Here is a 24186-nt window from a genome sequence, read left to right on the forward strand (position 1 = left end):
GCTAGCTGGGTAATAAAATTTAAAAGAAAAAGACTCGGTTTGATCGAGTACCATACTAGCTGTTACCATAATATATGTAAAGGTTCAACAGCGTGAGGATAACTTCTATAAATAATTGATATACAAACAGCAATGGTTGGAGGAATAAGAATATTTACAGAGTATTTAATCTCTTGTGCAATACAGCCACTAGAGTTCGACATTCAAGCACTGTAGTGTTGTAGACATAGAATTAACAATAAAATTAAGATCAGATTTATTCAGTGTCGGCAAAACATTATACAGTTAACGTACGCTTTGAGGAACTTTTGTAAGCAAGTACATATACAAGTAATTATTAATAAAAAGTAAAGAAATGAATAATTACATCTTGGAAGAATTATAATGCTACCAAATACGATTCAAAACCGCTTGAAATTGTTAAAACCTAAACCCTTGAGTTCAAAATTATCAGCATATCTGAAGCAAGTGTCCGCAATACCAGAGCGATTGTTTTGGGCACAGGAAAGTAAGTATATGTTTATGGCACAAAATTGCATGTCCAATAAGACACATGTATAGCTATCGGCACTTTTCGCAAATATACACGACGGCGGTCAGAAGGATAGCTGCTCCTACGCTAGCAACCAAATATATCCACCATGTATTACCAGAGCTGAAAATATCGATAAAAATATCAAACCAAATGACACTAAGTAATTGAAACCAATATTGGTTCCAATCAAGTGACCTTTTTTCTTAAATATAAGATACTTTTCTTATAAACTTGTGAGGAAAGTCTGATTGAACGCTAAACTTTTGGGCTAATCAATATATTATTCATCATAACGTGTTGGTGATTATGTTCAAAATAGTTCATAATTGTAAATACACAGCTTTCAAATGTAACTGGTATGTTTATGTGTACTCTTATATTCATCCTCGATAGTTATTGTGAAAGACATTTATTCATCTAACAGAAAAGTTCTCTTCCATTTATCTCTGTATTCAATAAATTGTATGCTTGCATAATTTCTTAAAATTAATACCATAAAATATTGTCATGTAATTAGGCTGAAAATTATATGTGTGGTTCAGGTAACCCGACCGACCCTATTTTTCACCGCCGACCCTAGGATTATTTATCGATTTTCTGAACGAAGAATTTTCGTGGTTACAAATTTGCCTGTTATGGTTCCAGACATAACTGCACCATCCTTGCAATTTCTAGCCAGACATCAACTGCACATCCTTGCAATTTCTAGCCTGTTACGGCTCCCCCGGTGATCTACATCCGCACACCAAATTATCCTTATCACCATTGTTGTAATTTGAGAGGAATAATCGTTTTGTCCTTGCCGGGAATTGAACCCTGGATCTCCTGTATGACAGTCGGATACTCAACCATGTCACTAAAGAGCTAGCTCAACAGCAAGGCTGTTTAAAGTGGCCTATAATATGAAATTAGGTGCTACCTATAAGGCAGAGCTCCCGTGAAAAATCACCAGTGCCTCTTAAAACGTTTAAAGGAATGTTGTTATTGCAATAGCTGAAAATATGGAATTATGGATCCGTTTTAGGAAATTTATGTTCTATTAGATCCATTACAATTATTTGTATTAATGATAATTCGCCCCATGTGGTTCTGGAACGATCTGTGTATGAAAAGAATTGGAACCACTGCCTTACCCTTGCATGATCGTAAAAGGCGACTAATAGGGTCTTAACACTTGGTTTTGCTGTAACTTTGTGATTCCAGCAGGTATGCAAATTTTGATTCCATACCTCGTGTTTTTATTTCGATGTAAATGAGATGTGAAACCAAAATTTGTAGTCCTGTTTGGCGCCATATAACCTATACTGTGTTGGTGCGCCGTAAAACCCAAATAAATAAATAATGACAATTCATGATTTCTGAATGCATGTCTAAAAAATAGTTCTGGTGAGGATCTAACTCCCGATCTCTGGACTGCTAAACGAAAACGTAAACCACTACACCACAGTGCAACTATGACATCAATCATTTCAAACATAAGTATATATAATAAATTTCAGTTATGGCAGCGTGACGAAAGTCGTTTTACATGGAAAAAAAATGCATATTTTCTTCTTCGTAGAAAATGTATTTAGCACAAATTTCTTATTATCAGACGCTCATTTACATTTTTATTCCATGTTCGAAGCAGTAAGCAAGACGCTTTTGTCATCCCTAAACAGCAAGCGTCTACTGACGTCTTACTGATTAATATGCGCATAGTGTACTGGAAGAAACCCGAACAACACCTATTCCAAAAAGTACCACGAATTTTCAAATTCATAATAGATTTATACACAATATTCATTTTCTTTTTCACACGTCTAACCGTAATGCGACGCTGGCCGCGCCGCTAGCTCTGCTATTATTTAAAATACTACATTCATCCACCTCTCTGCAATTTACTACTACATACCTAACCCCTCTGACAATTTGGAATATCCTTGCAATATCTAGCTAGGCATCAACTGCACATCCTTGCAGTTTCTAGCCTGATACCATTCCCCTGGTGGGCTACAACCGCACAACAAATTATGCCAATCACCGTTATAGTAATTTGAGAGGAATAATCTTTTTTATCTTGCCGGGGATTGAACCCGGGACCTCTCGTATGACAGTCGGACACTCAGCCACGTCGCTAAACAGCTAGCTCAATAGCTTGACTATTGTTTCATTCTAAATCACAGGTCATACATGATTTCGCTTTAAATGACATCTCCTAAACCACTTAGCCAATTTTTATTAAACTTCACAGGAATGTTCCTCGAGAAGTCCCCTTTCAGAATTGCTAAAAATAAAATGAATTCCACTCAGAGCTCTGGTTTAGTATTTAAAAAAGAATGACAAATGCAAATTTAGTGGCATTGCAGTATGGAGGATTTTTGCCAGTACAATGATTCGAACCTTGGTTTCTGTTCGGAGGACTGATTATTTCTTGACCTCTAGACCATCTTGGTGCAATATGGTGTATGTAATAACAAAATGTCACTAAGAATGGCATATTATGATGATATGTTTTCAATGTGCATATACCACTAATGTCTGTAACCACATGCGTCTGGGGAAAAAGCCTACCTACCTAGCCTATTTTTTGACCAATGTTACCTGAGCCACACATAGATTTTTAGCCTTAAAAATCTTAATGAGGTTACTGAAATACTTACGCGCTTGATCCCCCTCCAGTTCTGACTCTGAACCCCCCACGTCGACATTCAATTAGGTAATCTAAAATTCAACATTAAAATATTTACTTTGTAAACATAATATAACAGAAAAACGTTTGCACTATCATTGATGTTTGAACACAATACAGTAGAAACTCTGAAAACAGAACCCTCCAAAAACCGGACTCCTCTGAAAATCGGACGATTTTCAAAGTCCGCCTACTTTTAATTGTTCACCGTATCCCACCACAGGGCTTGACCCTAACAAGGATCTTTTTCTTTCGTGTCATAAAGAAATACTGCCGACTTGAGGTAAGACGATATAAACAGGTCAGTAAAGAAATGCACACAATTTTTTGTACCATCACTACAAAATGGAAAGCTGTCGTATGACACCGTGGATGAATTTACAAAATACTGTTTACAAGTATTTCCAAGCACATGTCTTACAAAGCATTTTCGAAAAGCAAAGGTACAAATTCGAATCAAAATGCATTTGTTTAACATAAAAAAAAAACAAATAAGTCTTCAAATTATCTACCTTTTAAACATCCCTCATTTTGTAGCGTCTTCGGTAAATTTTACACTTACCTTGAAGCAATTCAGCGAATATCGCAATAAAAACCAAGAAGTTTCTACAACCAATTCGTAATCCCATTTCTAACAACTTAAGCTGCACACTGTTTTCTCGATTTGTTTTTATCAAAGGTCAATGTTGATTTCTTATTCTCTTATTTAACTTTTTTACATACAACTGACTCAATCAATATCCGCTCCCTGCGTGATTGTCAATATTATTAATAATTCTTATATTTTTTTATAATATTTACATTGTTTTATTATATTTGCATTTTGAAAATGGGATATCCACATAGCTGGTCCTTGCTATGCGTAACGCGTTACGTCCTTTAAGTAGCAAATAATGTCATCTTGTAATTGTAGACTGACAAAGCATGAAAATGAATAGTCCTTTGGAAGCATAGAACGCAATTAAGAAAATCAAATACTGCAACATAGCAGACCCCGTTGATTTATCAAATAAGTTCGTGAAAAGTTATGAAACGAATACTGCCCCTCATACCCGTAGCTCTACTATGGAAAACGTCGAACGGACTCCATGATCTTAAGGTTCCAGATATAATAGCAACACTGATCTCATATAAGGAATTCAATTGTGAATTGAATCACTGTCTATAACTTTCGTAAGGATACTGGGAACATGGCCGTGGCGGGGTCAAAGGCCTTTACGCGAATTAAAACAGACCCTAAATATATTATTATTACAAAAACTGCAATTTATATCCTTCTATCAGCAGTTACATGTTTCTTTTCTCATTTAATCACATGTTCATTGCCGGTGTAAGGAAGTATTTTGACCTCCATAGAATAATGACCTTTGGTCGTCATTTCATAGAAAAAGGAGGTACGTTTTCAAAACGCAAAATCATGTCCCTGGGTGTATGACCAAACATATTGTTTTTGAGGTTTTATGTCTTAAGGTGAAAATCATATGAAGGTCAAAGTCATATATATATAAATATAGGTCAGTTTGTAGGTCTTGCCACAAGGTTTGTTGAGTGTGAGTATAAACTAAATTGGGTCATTTATGTGGGATGTATTACTAAAACTGTTGTTTATTATAAATTATAAGGTTTAAAGATTGCAACAGAAGATATCATGAGGGTCTGGGTTATTTATATATAGGTCAGTTTGAACATATTGCTGTGCATGAGTATGAACTAAATTGGGTCATTAATGTGGGCTGCGAGCGAAACGGTTAGATATGATTTTCGGGGACGGACAAACGGACGGACATTTCAATCACTATATGCCCGGAGTCATAAAATGACATAAAGTTATCACTCTCTGGTCATAATTTTATGACTCCTGGTATTGATTTAAATGGCTCCTTAATATGCAGTATTTTGACTATCTTGACATAGCAAAACTCGCCAGTCTTTATGTTATAGAAAAAGACTCCTCAGTCAATATCGCATATACAATATAGTATAATGGGTCCTCGGTCATTGAATTATAACTCTCCCACATGAAGTAAAATAATTTGTAACAGAGTTATCAATGTCCCAACCCAGGGACATTTATCACAAACCATATTGCATGAGAATACTTCTAAGTAAGGGTGGGGGGAGGGGGCAACATACTAACAATCTATATAAATCATAACTCTATATAATATAATTCATGACGAAAAATGTATGGAAATCTATAATAAGTGAATGCTTTTCAAATGTTAATATCTGTATATAAAATATTTAATGAGATTTTATTAGAATAACAAAAATATCTAAAATATTAAATCATATTCAAAGGAAGTAATTAATAAACAAATGTAATGCATGACATTTATATGTTACTAATGGAACTTGTTTTTAAATAACACATGAGAGAAAGTAGTTGCACTGCATATAAACCGAAAGTATTGCAATCATATCAATGCTGTATTTACTTATATTTACTTGTGCCTTGGTTTGCATTCTGAAAGTCTACACTTTAAGATATCTTTTAATATTAACCAATAACAATCATCTTACTTTAAACGTAATTTGAACTACTGGTAAAACAAGGATAAAACATGTATTGTACTTAATCATATAAAAGGAAAGTAATTTCATGTATCAACAAAACAAAAAAGTTAACTTGGGTGCCCGTGACCTTGACCTCTGCATATGACAGATTGTCTTGTAATGGCGTATATTAATGCCAAGTTACCTACATATAAAATTACAGACTAGATAGAAGAATGTCCAAAATGTTTATCTCCAAAGGTAACTGAGTCTGGCATTCAACAAATGAATTTTTTATGGTTACTGTTGTGTCAATTTACATGACCATCCATCCATGCAAAGTAAAGTTTTTGACCAGACCAAAAACAAGACCTATTATCTTTGACCTCTTAGTGTAACCTTGACCTTTGAGACAGAACTCTGGGTCTTGCACATGACATATTGTCTTATAATTGGAAATATTTGTGTCAAGTTATATTGAAGTTACTAGATGAATGGAAAAGTTATGTACTGTATATGAAACAGATGCTCTAAACCTGTGATCTCCAAATGGCATTGAAGCTAGGGGTTTGATCTTTAACACGAGAAATTGTATTAATTTGTGGAACAATTGTGCCAAGCAATTTCAAAATCCATAAATGCATGGCAGAGGTATGGACCGAACAAGAAATAGACTTAATTAAATTTGTATCTCTAAGTGTGACCTTGACCTTGGAAACATGACACTTCATCTTAGTATGGGTAAAATTTGTGCCAAGTAAGTTAAATATCCCTTGATGAATGGCAGAGTTATTGTCCGGACATGAAAGAGTTCCTGTTCATACATATGTGCGTGTTTATGTATAATCACAGTTAAAATGGTCAGCTTGAAAAAGGCTTGTGTGCTGCGTAAGGATAAGTATGTAAAGTTTATCTTCCTACTTTTTCTGCTCGACTTGTTACTTCAAAAATCAGTGAGGAATATCCTTTTATGCACAAAAGAGTTTATACAGATAACAAAAACTGCAAAGAAAATGAACTCCAAATTGTTCTTTCTACATTGGCAAATTCAATACTAAACATTGAAGTCGTTTTAAAAAGCAAAGAGAAAGTGGTTTTGTTGAGCTTTAAGATACACCGACACAGTTTAGGGCCAATGTCAATTTCTCAGTTTAGGTGAAGGACTCCTAAAAATGCTTGATAGAATGATGAATAAATCTTGAGAAAAATAATAAGACACAAAAATCTCGATAACATGAGCATGTCCACTTCGTGCTGATGATGTATATACCAAGCTTCATTTTAATTGGATGGAAAATGTAGGAGTGGTTGAGTACACAATATCATACAGAAGCAAAGAAAGGGCCATAACTCCAGGAAAAATAATCGGAATTAGAAACTACGGCAGTATAATATAGATTTATCTAAAAGTTGTATATTAAAGTTTATTTCTTATACTATAACATAGACAATTAGTCCGATATAATGGCAAACAAAAAATATGTGGATTAAAAAGTTTGAGTGATTGCTAGTAAGGTATGTTTGAATAGTTTGAAATTAGAAATGTGTAGCTAAAAAGACAGAACGTGCTGTGATCTATTGAAAATGTAGAACAGTAGGGCAAAGTATAGAGTTCGGATTCAAGTGTACTGTCATCAAATGATAACGAGGCTGGATACTTGTCAGAACCTATTGTTTGACGTCCGATGTAGGCTTGTAGACACATGAATATGTGAAGTGTTTTGTTTTTGTTTTCCATTGTTACTATTATTTCGCCTCACGTGTTATTGTTTAGGACAGACAATTTAGTAAACAAAAGGATGAAGCATATATTGTTTTATCAGAAACAATGACATTAATGAAAACAATAATCCACGACCAAAAATCACTACCACTTGAAAACACAATTATAACATTATATTATTTTTGTGTATAATTCAATGGATCTGTACATCTACGAAATTGCAATAAATGACAATCGAATAAATTTTGATTTTTGATTTGGTAAAACAATCGCAATGATGCCAAAATATTCTGTAAGTTAAGTTTCTAATGTTTCAGTTTAAAATTCATTGATTAACTATGGCATAGGAAAAACGTACCTGTTGTAAAATTTGTATATCATCAAAACACAGAAATATTTTGTAAACAAAAAACATTTTTACCAACAATCAACATGTTCATTAGATGTTCTACAATGCTGTCCCGTGCGGCTGATACTTAAAATATTCTCGAAGAGTTATCCCACTTCGAATATGAATGACATTTGTGAAGGAGAAAAAATGCTTGCTAAAAACTTCCTTACTCATTGTTATGTGAAATTTCAGTACTGGGTCATTATTGCAAATGCATCAAAACGAAGACTTGAAACAGTCGTTTGAAAATAGTGAGTTATTAAAGTCGTTGAACTGTCCAAAAGTATAGTCCCTTTATGTAGTCATTTTCATACAATGTATATATCAGTAAATCGACAATTGTTTTGTAAATTAATATACCTGTTTTATATGCACTTCAATTTTCTTGTAAAATAAGCCTTTTTCTATGACTTGGTGTGGTTTTAATTTTTCTTTTCAAAATACGGGGCATATCGTTAACCATTAAATCTATAAGATCACGAGGAAGCATAGAACGCAACCAAGCAGAACAGAATCAGACACGGTTTGAGTTTGTTCATAGTTGTTAATGAGTCTGTTCAGGAGTGTAACCCTCCTCAGATATTGTGTCACTGGAGTATGTGCATATCATCTACTTGAATAGCTGCTAAACTGATTTAAGCATAAAATTAAAGCCTTTTTGGAATTTCAAAAAATTGAAACCATTGAAAACACATATGGACTAAACGGAAATTGTTTTACAAAGAAAGAATGTATTACTTTTCTTTTGATGAACACCAGGGCCCAGTTGTTCGAAACTTTAACAGGTGATTAAGCTAACAGCCGATCAACTTTTAGAGTTACATTTCGACATTTTAGAAGACTTAGTAAAACATATTATAATTTAACAATTATGAATACTTAAACATCTTTACAGTAAATACAAAACATCATACATTGTCATTATGAGAGCACTACCTTAAGCCACATGCATCTCAAACTAAATACAAGTCGAAAGATTTCCTGCGGCCAGAAGTTATAGACCAGAAATTGTTATGGATGTATGTGTGACCACTCAGCCTAAAAAGTAACTTATGGGTGAATAACGTGCGTGTTTTTTTTTATTACACCATTACGCTTGAATGTAGGAAATATTTCTCCATTCTGCATGTTTCACAAGTAAAAGACCTGGAAGCACTTGATATATTTTTCAAGGAGTTTAGGCAGTAAAATTTACGATTGTTTTGATGTACGCTATGTTTGTGTTGAAAATTGATTTTTCTGTCAATACAAATAGGTTTGAGTACGAAACATTATGAACACGGTACACTGGGATCAGAAAACGCAGCGTTGTCGGTTTTCGGACCGGAATTCGCCGTGCTGGACCGATTGCAAATTCAGAAATCATGTATAAATCGGTCTTAAAAATTGAAATCAAGTCCGAATGTAACAGTGCACCTAGGATTTGCTTATAAATTGATCAGATGATCCCTTTTTATATCTCTTTTTTATTTCTTGGTGGATTTTGTTTATCTGTTTGTTTAGATTGCAGATAAGGATTGTTTCTCTCTAAATTGGAAATAAAATCTAAAACTTTCAATTGGGATGAGACTGACAAACGACAGAATAAATGGGCGGAAAAACACCTGTTTTACTCACTGCTTTTAGGCAACGATAGGATAATTCTTCCGAAATAAAATAGAAAAAAAAACACTTTTTCCTGCGGCCAAAATAAAAACTGTTGGGCCGCAGACTTTTGGCTTGGGTTGGAAGGGGAAACAAGCAATATTTTGATTTAGGCCTGAACCAGGGGCCATATTTTAGTTTCTATATGTATGGCCTTTTTAAAAAGACCCTAAGTATTGTTTAAGTCGTCTGACCAAATTACATGGACTCGGCGCTTTATTATAAAAGAAGGCCTTTATAACTTTTCAGTGAAAATTTGTATGGCCTTTTATTTTTTGCTCTTTGTAGGCTGGCCCTAAATATCATTTAAGTGGTTCGATGACGAAATGTCTGACGGACATAAAGCTTGATCTTATTTTTCCCGAAACTGGTTGTCAAACAGTAAAGGACTAAATTAAATAGAATACGCGATTCATCATAGTAATGCAATACGCTCTTTGTATCATCTACCGCCTCTCTCCTCCTTGCAGAGGTTTTAGACGACGAGCATAAAGACGCACGAATGTACAGTTGCGTAACATGCCCCGTTTTTGTTGTTTTTTTTTTTTTTTGTTTTTGTTTTTTTCAAACAAATACCTTATATGTAAAAAGGAGAAAAATCTTTCAAAACTTTACAGGAATGTTTCTCTTCTTTCAATTAGTAACGAATGCCTAACTAACAAATATTCGTAAGACAACATTGCATAACGACAATGCCGCTAATTAAATTGACCAATTTATCGACTAAAACTTTGCTCCTGGTTTTCTAACAAAGCATATATGATTTATATATTTATATATATATAGTTTCATTAGGGCGTATTTTCAAGTAACAGATGCGTCAGCTATAGATCAGAGTCCACCTGTCAAAACGTACAGGGAACTTACAGGGAATGAGAATTTTCTTACCTATTTGTGCATTCTGATTGGCCAAAAGTGATTCTGTTTCGAAATTGAGATTTTTTATTGCATTTACAGTATTTTATTATACGTTTTGACAAAATTTGCTATATCATTTGTGTATCAAAAAGTTTTATCAACCGAACTTCTACCACCATGCCAAAGATATAAACAGTGGGTCATCTCATTTACACGAAAATCACTTAAAAACGTATCACACTTCATATGTTTTTCGTCCGATATTTTGGTAAAACTATGATAGTTCTTGAAAAACATGTAATTAGATATTCATGTTTGATTTATGTAAGGCCGTATACACCATAGCATAATGCTATAATGTAAGTCAGTTGGAAAGCAATTGGTGGCCTCTAACCTATATAAGAGCTAGGATATGATTTTTGTCGGAAGCCATCACAGGTTATGTAAATGGTCAATTATCTGTTGTAAATAGTGTAGAAAGACGTTTAAAATAAGCGTGAAATTTGAATATTTTGTAACTTTTGGCCTATTTTTTTGACAGGTGTGCCCATTTTTATCTTAGTGGTTCGACCAAAAAGATCAGAATTATCTCTGTAATGTCAGAGAATGATCCAAATTAATAAACTTTATCTCCTTTCTTTTACGGAATAAATCATATTTCAGCTTCCAATGTAGATAAACTTTCACTAAAACTTGCACTCAGATGGCGACAAGATCTAAATCTGGGTATATAAATCGACAGGGGGTGACCTCAGTAAACTGTCCATATCTTTCTTAAAACTGAACATTTCTTGATGAAACTTTATTAAACACTTGAAACTGGATCATGTTTGACAATAACACTGTACAGGAAATTTACTGTTCATGTGAATATGAGAAGTCAGTTTTAAAATCATGACCTATTAATACTTTTATTTTCTGCCATCTATGAGAACATCACTCTTCATTTCATTCCACTGTCAGGATTTTGTATTTTCAGAAGTGTAATGTTCTTAGTTTTGGTATTTTTTGTATTAAAGGTATATGTTACTATCTTCCGTTTCACGTTCTACTTTTCAACATCTATATTTCCAATTTTCTTTTAAAGGCCTAGATTTTGGCAGTGGGCCAAGGGATTTCTGTCTTCACCAGCACAGTTGGGGGCTAATGACCATCACAGTATGATTCCAATAAACAAGGGTCAATGTTTATTGGACAGTCAGTCTACCTTACAAGTGTATCAATTAGTGATAAGGGGAAACAATGTAATTTATCTTAAATTGATATATAATTGATAACTTTTAAAGTTATACTAGTTTTTTGTTTGTTTTTTTTTTTGGCATTTCTATGTAAAGAAAAATATTTGTTGATCAAACACAATAATAAGATAATCAGTAACTTATTTTCACAATAATGAAACAGTGATAAACTTACTTAAAGAAATATGCAAGTTTTTATTTTTTCAAAGTCTGTCTGGAGAATTGTGATATTTCAGAAAAATGTGACTTTCACTCAGCTAAAGCTTGCAGAATACTGTTAATAACATTAGTCTAAAAATTGAAAACAGTATGTGCATTTCAAAGTTACAAAGCAAAGCATGAAAAAAGTCACTTTTGGCAACATACTGAAAATGAAACCTCAGTATAGATGGAACACAATAATTTGAAGTTCAAATAATGTTGATTACATGAATACAAGAAACCCAGTTTCTAATTAGAAAAATATTGTTTGTCAGCACAAAGAACCCATGAAGTTTTCACTATACTTGTGTTTTATTATCATTATTATTTTCTATATTATTACTGTATCTTTAATCATCCTTTATGTAATAATAATAATAATAATAATAATATTATTATTTTTTTTTATTATTATTATTATCATTATTATAACAATAAAGTAATAGTTATTATCATTTATATAATATCAAAATAATAATTAATATTATTAAGAAAAATTAATTTCTTTCAACTCCACTGCACACATCTTCATGCTCTAGGGGTCCCTGCTGTGCTAATTGCCCTCTAATCAGTTACGGTTACATAATCGCTGATAAGCAGCAGATAAGATGGGAGTTGTATATTGGATTGGGGGGGGGACACTTATATAGTAGTGAATCTAGGCCTTTAAAATGGCTTATCATGGTACTTGATTGCAAGCAACTCGTCTTTTGTAACTTTTTGCAGTGCATTTTAATATTCTCAAAACCCACGAGAAACCACACTTGCAAACGGAGTGTATCATAGACAAACATGGAAACGGACCTGAAAACAAACATACCGTTACAATGCGCGTCATAATAAAACGACTCAGTAAAAAACACAGTTTTTAGCTCGACTATTCGAAGAATAAGTAGAGCTATCGTACTCACCACGTTTCGGCGTTTGGGTTGGCGTTGGCGTCGGCGTCGGCGTCGGCTTCACACCTTGCTTAAGTTTTTCGTACCAGTCCGCATTTTGACAAAGTCTTTCGAGATAAAGCTTTGGAACTTTCAACACTTGTTTACCATCACAATGTTCAGTTATAGGCAAGAGTACATGGCTCCATCAAGGATTTTGGCTGAATTATGGTCCATTTTGACTTAAAAATCTTGGTTAAGTTTTTCGTACCAGTTCATATTTTGTATAAAGTTTTTGACATATGGCTTTGAAACTTTTATCACTTGTTCAGTATAATAGTCTCTATCTGTAGGCAAGAGTACATAACTCTGTCAACTATTTTGGCTGAATTATAGCCCTTTTTGGACATGGAAATTTGTTCTGTTTTCGTACAAGTCCACGTTTTGTCCAAAGTATTTGACATATGGCTTTGAAACTTTAAACACTTGCTTATCATCATGATTTCCCTCTGTAGGCAAGAATACATAACTCTGACAACTATTTTGGCTGAATTATGGGCCTTTTCGGACTTTGAAATTTGTTCAGTTTTTCGTACAAGTCAGCGTATTGTCAAAACTATTTGACATGTGGCTTTGAAACTGTTATCACTTGTTACGTATAATAGTCTCTATCTGTAGGCAAGAGTACATAACTCTGACGACTATTTTGGCTGAATTATGGCCCTTTTTGGACTTGGAAATTGGTTCTGTTTTCGTACAAGTCCACGTTATGTGAAAACTATTTGGCATATGGCTTTGATACACTTGTTTATCAACATAATTTCCATCTGTAGGCAAGAGTACATAATTCTGTCAACTATTTTGGCTGAATAATGACCCTTTTTGGGCTTGGAAATCAGTTAAATTTTTCATACCAGTCCATATTTTGCCTAACCTGTTTGCCAAATGGCTTTTAAACTTGTTTACCATCACAGTCTACATTATGTAGCCAAGACTTCATAACTAGGCAAAGGACTTTAACTCAGTTTAGCCCTTTTTGACATAGAAATAAGTTAAGTTTCTCATACCATTCCATATTTTGTCTAAACTGTTTGATACTGGTATATGACTTTGAAACTTTGAACACTTCATCACCACCATGGTCAAACATTGTCATTTAGTGCAAGACTTATCCAAATCCACAAATACAGGAATATTGTTTCTCCTTGGATTTTGAGGAAACTTGGCCATGATGTTCCTTGGATGGTCCTCTACCAGAATTGTTCAAACGGTTCTGCTTGGTTGCAAATAGTGGCTGCAAAAGCTAAAAATAGAAAAAACTTCAAACGACATCTCCTCCTAAACCGATAGTCTGATTTTAAAATAATTTCACACAAATTGTCCTTATGTCACCCTCTACCAAGATTGTTCAAATTAGACTGATTCGTCAAAACAGATGACCGCTAGAGGGCATGGTCACTTTTCCCTAAATGTATACAGTGGAAACTTTAAACAATTTCTTGTATGAAACTGCTTGCCCGATTTTATATTAATTTTACACAAATGGTCCTTGTGTGACCCTCTACCAAGATTGTTCAAATTATTTTGATTAGTCAAAAAACATGGTCGCAAGAGTGCGTGGTCACTTTTCGCTATGTGTGTATAGTGGAAACTTTAAAAATCTTCTTAATTGACATTGCAAGCCCGAGACCCTCTACCAAGATTGTTCAAATTATTCCGATTGGTCAAAAAATATGGCTGCCAGGGGGCGTGGTAACTTTTCTTCTCTGAATCAATAGTAGCTAGAGCCTTGATATTTGGCGTGTAATATCTACCATAATTGTTCAAATTATTGCCCTAGGTTCAAAAGTGTGTGTGACATGTATATGATATAGGCTGACATAGAAGAAACCTAACTCTGTACTTAAACAAACACACTTGGAGCATTGTACACAGGTGAGCGCTTTAGGGTCAATGACCCTCTTCTTTATAATAATCAGCTGTTGTAGATGGAATCTGAAATGCAATATGATTGTAGTGGCTGAACTGTCTTGTGTATTGTGTAACATATTGCTTTGGATCAACATCTACATAATAATTAACCATTTTGTGAAATAAAATTAGTCTACTGTATTGTCGTCAAAATTGCTATGTATTCCTATTTAAGTCTTTTATTTTATCTGTGACTGTGCCCGGGCTCTTGCTATAATTATTTGTTACAAACCTTGCAGCTTGTCTTTGAATGTTTTATATTTTATCTATATCCTTATGGTGATAAGGATCCCAAATATTCGAACAACATTCTGAAGTTTATCTTACAATGGTATTATGAAAGTTGCTATTCGCAGTAAAAAAGCAGTAAAAATGCATATGAGGGTTAGGACCAGGATATTGGGTTTATGGGTTAGATTCATCAGAAGGGTGTCAAAGTTTTTGTAGACATATGCTACCAAAAAGAGTGATTTCTGGTAATCATCATAACAGGCAAGTGCCAAAATTCTGATTGCTTTTTTTTTCAGTTTTCAGGAGAACTTTTTAGATACATTAAGGTTAATTCTTGAAAACATTTGCGGGTTTTGGAATGCAGAGGTTGCATTGAAAGGGATATTTTCAATTGCAATAAGAAGGCCAATTTCAAAACTGTAAGCTTTTAAACAGTTTGGAGGGCTTCTGGTATTCTACGATTCCTGTTTAGAGGTGTTTCACAGTACCACTTAAATATGCCCCTACCCCCTTCAGAGAAGACCGGTATATATTGTTTTGCTACTTGTCTGTCTTTCTGTCACTTAACCAGTTGGTTTCCAGTCAATAACTAGAGAATGCTTGGTCTCACAATGGTCAACGTCCAGAGATAACTTTCTAGTGAATAGAAGGATCAAACATCAAGGTATCTGTGACCTAGAGTCTAGAGTGAAAAATCTCTCTGCTAAATAACAAAGGAAAGTTTTGGCCTAAAGTCGTTAATTTTCTGGGATGATTGCCTGTGGTCAGTAGATGGACCCTTTTTCGGTACCATTAGAGCGAAGGTCAAGGGCACACTGACCTTGAGACTGAAACATTGTTTCCGCTCAGTAACTAAAGAACTCTTTGGCCTACAGTTGTCAAACTTCATAGGATAATTGCCTGCGGTGAGTAGATAAACAATATTTTTGAGGTCATTATGTTAAAGTCACAGTGACCTTGAGACTGAAAACAGTTTCCGTTCAATAGCTAAATAACGCTTTGACCTACACTTTTCAAACTGAGTTGTTGTAAGAAGATGCCCTGTACTGATTTTGAGATCAGTAGGTCAACAGACTGAATCAGTTTCCACTCAATATTTTAATTTAGCCTACAGCCGTCAAATTTTATATATTGATTGCCTGTGGTCAGTATATGATCTCTATTGTTTTGGGGGAAAGTATATTGAAGGTCAAGTTCATAGTGATCTCTAGAAAAACGGCTTTTTGTTCAATAATGAAAGAGCCTTTTGGCTGTCAGTCTTCATAGAATGGTTGCCAGTAGTAGATAGATGAATCCTGTTTTTGAGGTCATTTGTTCAAAGGTCAAGATCAAACCATGCAAAATTACAAATAGCTGTTGTTCTATTTCTCATCAGGAACTAGAAGTTTATGGATAGACATATTAAAAATTTCTAGTTGTAGGTGTGTGTTTATGCATGAACTCACACATATAAAACTGGACTTCTTGTGTGTACATTAACATGTGTTGACTTTTGTTATAATTAGTATGGTGTGGTAAAAATTAAATTTAAAATTGCATCACTTAGTAAAGACTTTGAAATATCCAAAAATATTTTTAAGGTATTCTAGGATATTCTGTTGTATCAGTCGCCCTGAGCATGCAACTATAGAACCAGAGTGCAAAAAGAGATGAGAGGGTAAAATTCTATATAATTATTTTATTATGTTCTACAGATTGAACATTTAAATTTGACAGATACTGAGTTGAGGACAAAATTAGCAACAGAACCAGACTGTAAAAAGACAATTGTGAGAATCTACAGTTATAATTCTTGTCGAAATAGTCTCCAGTTAAGGATGTAGGATCGTTTTTTTTTTTTTTTTAATTTTTTCATACTCTGTAAGCTTGAAGAACATTATCTTTTAATACAATTAAAAGAAGAAAAAGCACAGGTCACATAACTCGTTTTAATCTTATAGGGCTTTTTCTTCATCCGCTGTTAAAGCATTACTGAAAATTTGTAAAACTAAAAAAATGGTGCTTCTTTAAAAACATATAATATCCCAGTCAATCTTATAGGGATTTCAGGTCTTACAGGTTGCTATGAATACAAGGTGATATCAGTATTATATCAGCATAAATGTCACTAACATATCTCTTTCATTTTTACATGTTGACATAATTATCCCAACCACTTTATTTTCAATGGAATAATGTATTTTTATCTACAAAAAGAAGTTTGCCGTTAAGATTTTTAAAAATATTTTGCATCTTTAATGACGCACAAAATTTCTTCAAAATTGAAAGAAAAAAATTGGGGTCACCGTGCATTTAAGAGATTTATTTAGAAAACAACTTTTAAAAACTAATACGTTTCATTATATACCGGTATATCAGTCAGAAAAATCTGAACCAAACCTGATCTCCTTTAAAGGATATTTGAAATTACCGACCCCTACCCCATTGTACATCTGTCATCAATTTTAGGCAAATGCCAGTCAATAATAAGGTGAAAAAAAAATCCGAAACAAGTAGAATCTTTTTGGTTAAATTATACAATATTAGCCATAAACATTTTGTAAAAAAGAAATATTCGAAGAAACATTTTTCAAAATGGTGCATATCCCTGGAAAAAAACACCCGTACATCCTTAAGTCTGGAGTAAACTATTGTCAAAACTTCAGAAGAACAACTTTACAGCATAGTTTTTCCCATTAACTGGCCTAGTGACCTAGTTTTTGACCCAATAAACTTTTATTCAGGGTAATATTCTGACCAAGTTTCATTCAAATTATACATAACAATAGACACAGAGCAATCAAAATCACACGAACAAATTATCCTCAGGTGATCTAAAAGGTAAAATTGACACAACAAACAGATGAGAAATATATTCATATATTTTATACTTGAAAACAACATTTATCTAATGAAAAAGACTACTGGCTGTGAATGTACATAGTCTGAATAAAGTCTAGCAAGGGTTCGGGGCCAGATTCCAAACTATTTCCTTTGTTTTACCAAGTCAGCAATTTCCATGTTTTTGCAAGAAATCGAAACTAAAGAATTTTGAATAACACATTGCTAATCAAGAAGGCAATGATGGCTCCAGATTGCTCACTCGAGATACACCACTTGCTTCTATAGTTGGTAGATGGTCACACAATATTAGTAAAATGATTTTGAAATAAGGCCAGCGTGTTATGACAAGAAGATTTAAAAACTCCCCCAGATGAATCCGGGTAAGTAATGCGTTTATGTGTGGGGACAGTGTGAAGAGAGGGGAAATGATGATATAGAGTTTTAAGAGGCAATACCTTTCTATCAAAATAAAAACGTAATAAAAAATACAAGGCGGGATGGGGGTAATGCGGGCGTGACCTTGAATGAATTTGGTTGATGGTTACCAAAGGAACATTTGTGTGGAGTTATATTGAATCTGGGTTAGCAGTTTTAGATGAGGACTTTTCAAGTTTTCCATATAGCCAAATAGAGTAAACTATTCTCATCTCTTGGCTGCCATGTGTTTTTTAAACAAATCAAATTTTAAATCCAAACGTTTTAGAAGTTTTTCAAGTTCAAAGTTTTGAAAATAGCCAAAAAAGAGTAAACTAGCCCCATCCCTAAGCAGCTATGTTTTATTTTATAAATCAGCATGGCATGTAGGAATTTGGTGCATTGTGCAATGTAGGGAAAACAAATCCCGCCCACGGGCAGTCATGTGTTCAAGGAACCAAATTGTTTGAAGTATTTAGTGGAGGGTAACCCAAAAATCATCATTTCTGTAGAATTATTTTCAAATTGAGCCTTCAATTCTTCCATGATTATAGCCTTAAAGGAAAAATTAACCCCGATCCCCTAGCAGCTATGTTTATTAACGAAAAAAGAATTATTTGATATAGAGTCATTTCAGGTACATTTCTGTGAAATTAATTTGAATCCGGGCCACCAAACTCCCCGCAGCGGTTACTTCCCCTAACGGTACATTAAATTACTGCATTCACAAGTTGTTTAACCAGATTTTGTTAACAGAACAGAAAAGCGTTTTTAATTGCATCTAGATGCTAATATTCGCGCACATAATTGTTCAAATAACACGTTGAAGTGATATTTGTCAAAAAAGATTAGATAAATAAATAATTTGCTTGTAAGAGAACTCCGCCATTTTGCAGTGTCATGTGACTTTCCCGTCACTTTCATTTTTTTCTTCAAAAATATACTTCTACTGACATAAAAAAAAGATTAATTTATATTATTGTACAGCCTGAAGCAAATAATTGCAATCATGTAACCAACTTGGTCGAGTGTCTGTGAGAATTATTAATAGGGTATTCTGCGTGTTACTGACCACTCTCAGATGAACAGAAAAGCATGTAACTATTTATTATGGTCTAGAAAACTGGCAGTTTGTTTTAAAATTGACCTCTTCAGAACCTTAAGGCCTTTCAAATGTCTCAGTCTACACATTTTTTTCTGCTTAATTTGACTTAGGTGGACAGAATTCCCCTTTATATTGTTTCAATCATGTGCAAGTTTTTACTTCATTTCATCTAAAAACTAATTGGAAGACTAGTTCACTAGGCACTACCAAATGTATAGATTACCTCGGTGCTTTTTCAACTTTATATATTTCGTTTTCAGAGACATTAACAAGTGTGAAGAGTGAAAAAAATACATGATCAGTGTTCATCATGACTTGTTGCAATTGTATGTGTTTGAATTTCAGTCCTCCTTTGTCATTTGGAAGCACATTCAAAACCTTCCAACCTGCTGACGGCTTCTTTCTTTAGAACGATGCAATTTTGATTGGAACAGAATCTTTTTGAATGTCTTTCGTAGTAAAATTTGTCTGTTTCAAATGTTTTTGCTTTGGGAAATAGATTTTAGTTCTGCGTGCTTTGTTGGCAAATTAAACACGGTTTTGAGTTCAGATGCGTCGTGATCTAATCACGAAGGCTTAACACGTTTGAATTACACCAGGAAGGGATACTAATCTGGAATCCTTTTTAGGGGTAAATGGACGAAGTAAGTAGGAATAGCCAAAAGTAGGTCATTTGCGAAACGTGTTTAAATTGACAAGACAATACACGATCAAATCCTTCTTTGTGTATATAAAGACAATTTTAAAAGTGTTAGAATAGAAAATAGAACACACGGTCTCATAATCATTAAGTATTCCCATGATAGTGATATTTATAGGAACACACCATCATTCGGCGACTTCTCAGTCCCTTTCGGCGGGTCGTCAGAAGAATCAATTAAGGACACGGACTGAACCACTGGTAGACTGGATATACAGCTGCTGTGTTGACTACCCGCCGTGATTGACCGATATTTCTCTGTTTGAACTTCTATACATGTATATTGACCAAATAACCCGCAACATTAAATTTAAAGTTTCTTTGAGATACTCAGTATTTGCCGATGATAATAAAAAATATTTTCAAAACTAGAATGTGTCTGTAGGACACAGGGTATACCCCCACTGGTACATTTGTCACAAATAAAGTGCAATAATTAAAATGTTTGCAGTCTTAATGGGGTATAGCCTCAACAAACATTTTATGAAAAGATTTCATTATTCTAGGCCATATACTTTTTGAGGTATGAGCATCACAAACAAAAAGTCAACTATTTTGGCTATTTCAGGGCCGTAACTCTGTTATAAGCCCTTAGAAACTCAAAAAGAATGCAAAGTGTGCAAGGTCACATCATGATAAAGACTCAAGCAGGGTGTCATGTATTTACATCAAATACTTTTTGAGCTAGGCACATAATTAGATAAAAATGTGCATTTTTTACTATTTTAGGCGCACTAACTTTAAAAATAGGGCTTGGAGCCAGCCAAAAAATAAGAGGTGTGCAAGTTTATATCATGATAAAGACTTATGCAAGTTATCAACCCTTTACATTAAATGCTTTTTGAGCTAGGTGCGTCACAAGGTGAAAATGTGCATTTTTGACTATTTCAGGGGCCATAACTCTGAAAATAGGGGGCGGACCCAAATGAAAAATAGGAGGTGCGCAAGTTCATATCATGATTAAGACTCATGCAAGGTTTCATGCATCTATATCAAGTAGTTTTTTAGCTAGGCGTGTCACAAGGTGAAAATGTGCATTTTTGACTATTTCAGGGACCATAACTCTGAAAATACGGGACGGACCCAAATTCCTATCATGATGAAGACTTATGCAAGGTTTAATCAATTTATATGAAATACTTTTTGAGCTAGGTGCGTCACAAGGTGAAAATGTGCATTTTTTACTATTTCAGGGGCCATAACTCTGAAAATACGGGGCGGACCCAAATGAAAAATAGGAGGTGCGCAAGTTCATAAAATGATTAAGACTCATGCAAGGTTTCATGAATCTGTATCAAATACTTTTTGAGCTAGGCGTGTCATAAGGTGCATTTTTACTATTTCATGGGCCATAACTCCCAAAATAGGGGGCGGAGCAAAACGAAATATAAGAGGTGCGCAAGTTCATATCATGATAAAGATTCATGCAAGGTTTTATCAATTTATATCAAATACCTTTTGAGCTAGGCGCGTCACGAACTTTGGACGGATGGACGCCCGGACCGACGGACGGACGGACGCATGGACAAGATCAAATCTATATGCTCCCACCACTCATGGGGGGCACAATCATCGTTGGGAAATTCTGAATATTTCTTAATTGAAAGTTAAAGTTAATTCGGTGGCTTAATACGTAAAAAATCAATAAGGAGAAATATTAGTCAAATCACGATGGGTAGTTGACATGGCCGTTATATGTCAAGACGCAGAGTACTATGAACTAAACACTCTTTCATAAATGCCTACAGTGAATAAAGACATAGTGCTATGTATAAATACGCTTTATTTCTTGAGTAATTTATCATGGTAAATGTTTAACATGTCTGATATAGCATTGCTAAAGACTTTATCACTATAATTGTGCAGTTCATAGATTGTTGTTGCTGTTGTATATTATGTTTACATTTAAAGATACACGGATTGTGCTGAATATTATTTTGTACTGCCAGTAATTTGCCTTAGTTTGGTCACGTGAAAAAAACTTGGTCACGTTACAAAACTCCCTTTTGGCATGCATGTGGCAAAAGTAAGCGTCAAAACAATCGTTTTCATGTTCATATGCTTTGTTGATATAATAAAAGTAAGTTTTCGATTACCATTTCTTGCAAAAACTGAGTTTTTAACTAAAATGTTTTCAAAAGACGTTTCTTAACGTTTTACAGACTTACATTGTGGAGTGTTGTATTTATGAAGAATCTGGAACTACTTAAGGGTCTGACGTAGATCTTGAGATGCTCGAAATGAATAATCTTACTCATGTTTCTCTATTATTGAATTCAATATTTGAATGTTGATACTTTCAGCATAGAAAAGGGGCAAAATATGATATATATCACATATAAAGGCACATGAAACCACTCTTTTAAGTATAATATAATAAAAATGTTAAACTGTATATTGAGTAGTTAATAGTATCCCAATGAGTTTATACGTTACATATATTAAAGACTGTAGGTAAAACAATGCAGTGTTTGTCACTCATATAATATACAACACATAAAATGATGAAAAGCACACTAGTTCAGTGTATACATAAAGTGAAATCAAACATTACTTTTGCCGGTTACATGTTGAGACTTCTTTCCAGTCATAAATATAATTTCGACAGGAATAATTAAGAAGACAAACTGTAAAGGTCATTCATTCGCGTTAGCTTATTAAGATATTTGCTCGCCTGCATCAACCAGTTAATGACCTGTACGAGTTGAGCAATCCGTGCTGTGCCCGCTAGTGTTGCTACAAATATTACCACTTTGGCAACAGCAAAGATGACATCAATCCAATTCATATCTTGAAGAAGAAGCATGACAACGTCGATTGCATCAAGTCCAGCGATTTTGAAAAGGTCGATCAAGCATTTAATTATAGCTTTAGCAACGCCTTTCATGTCTCCTCGTGTCTTAGCGGCAACCATCTGTTGAACGTCTCCGAAAATATTGTCATGAGCCTGCAAAATTTTGATGATAAGTTCGATCGCTTCTTTGTTTTCATCTGATGCATGCAATCCAACGAAGTTCAAAGCAAAAACGAAAACCTCTAAGACGATTTTTGCGACAAGCAATACATGATCCTCCTCGTAGTTTTCAGCGCTTAGTTTCCTGACAGATGGAACAAAGCTAAGAGGTTTTCCTTCTAAGGAAGCATACAGCAGATTTGTAGATCCGTCCTTTTGGCGCTGAAATAAATCTTAAATCTAAACTATCGATATCAAAAACATGTTTTTCCTAAACAAAACTTCTCACACATTAAAATGCACCTGTTTTAGAATTGTATTTAAACTTAAAATAAAGGTCTACTTTTTATTATAATTTATTTAAATCGGGATAAAGGACAAATTGCAATTAAAACAATACATTCCTTACAACCATAAGATAAAAATTAATTTTTCATCTCGTATTAATATTTATTAGTTCTTGTATGGCTTGTGTGTGGCTGTTTTTTTTTTTGTTTTTGTTTTTTTTTTCAAGATTGTACTTTATCTATATAATACAGGATAAGATAATACAGTAAATTGCTACAGAATAAAATAAAGATAATTTCATTTATTAACCATCCTTATTTTTGCAAATACATGGATTAGAAATACTGACAAAATCTCACAATTTGTCACACATTTTCGCGATATCGCATGTTGTCATATTAAGGATTTTATTGCATTATTTCATTGATTTATTTAGTTAACGAAAATGCCTTTTACTAACTGTACTTAAAAATCTTTAAACTGAAAGTTCAATGCGATAGTAATAGCTTGTTAATTTCGCAAAACCATGTAGTATCCTAGCTGGGTTCCAAACAGAACACTGTAGTACTGTGTCATGTTTATTAAAACTTTGAATGATTTTACCAATGAATTCCTTGGAAGCTTAATTTATGCTGAAAACCTTTTTAATGCAAAATGAATGTCTGTCAAATGATTGATTAATCACTATGTAGATGCACTACTGTCTCTAGATCTTATGTGTTAGATAAAATATGTCAATTTATATTATACCTGAATATCAACTTTAAAGTTTTGGAGTCGGAAAGTAGTTTTTATCATAACTGAATGTCTTTCTGGTGACAGATGTCCAAGCACTTCGTCAAGTGAGTTTACATGGCCGGTCATATACTTCAGTTCATCATATGTCTTTTTCATTGCTTCCTCGGCTTTCTTCAAGGCATCTGGGTTACTTTTAAGCTGTGTATAGTCATCTGTTTTCAGTTTTTTTTTAACACTTCATCTCGTAATCGGTTAAACTCATTTTGTGAAGTCATATTTTAATTTCTGGAAAATACAATATACACATTTACACATGCACATTACAGTA

General features: G+C 33.9%; 1 long non-coding RNA gene across 1 annotated transcript; it reads right to left on the reverse strand.

Moving 5' to 3' along the window:
* Positions 1 to 244: 244 nt before the first annotated feature.
* On the reverse strand, positions 245 to 4036 carry LOC123545620 (uncharacterized). The gene is made up of 3 exons (XR_008369194.1): positions 3769 to 4036; positions 3178 to 3238; positions 245 to 655 (listed from the first exon to the last, which is right to left on the reverse strand). It is a non-coding gene; the product is annotated as an uncharacterized LOC123545620 (long non-coding RNA).
* Positions 4037 to 24186: the final 20150 nt, after the last annotated feature.

This window comes from Mercenaria mercenaria, unplaced genomic scaffold, assembly GCF_021730395.1.
Source record: "Mercenaria mercenaria strain notata unplaced genomic scaffold, MADL_Memer_1 contig_3254, whole genome shotgun sequence".
NCBI classification, from domain to species: Eukaryota; Metazoa; Mollusca; class Bivalvia; order Venerida; family Veneridae; genus Mercenaria; species Mercenaria mercenaria.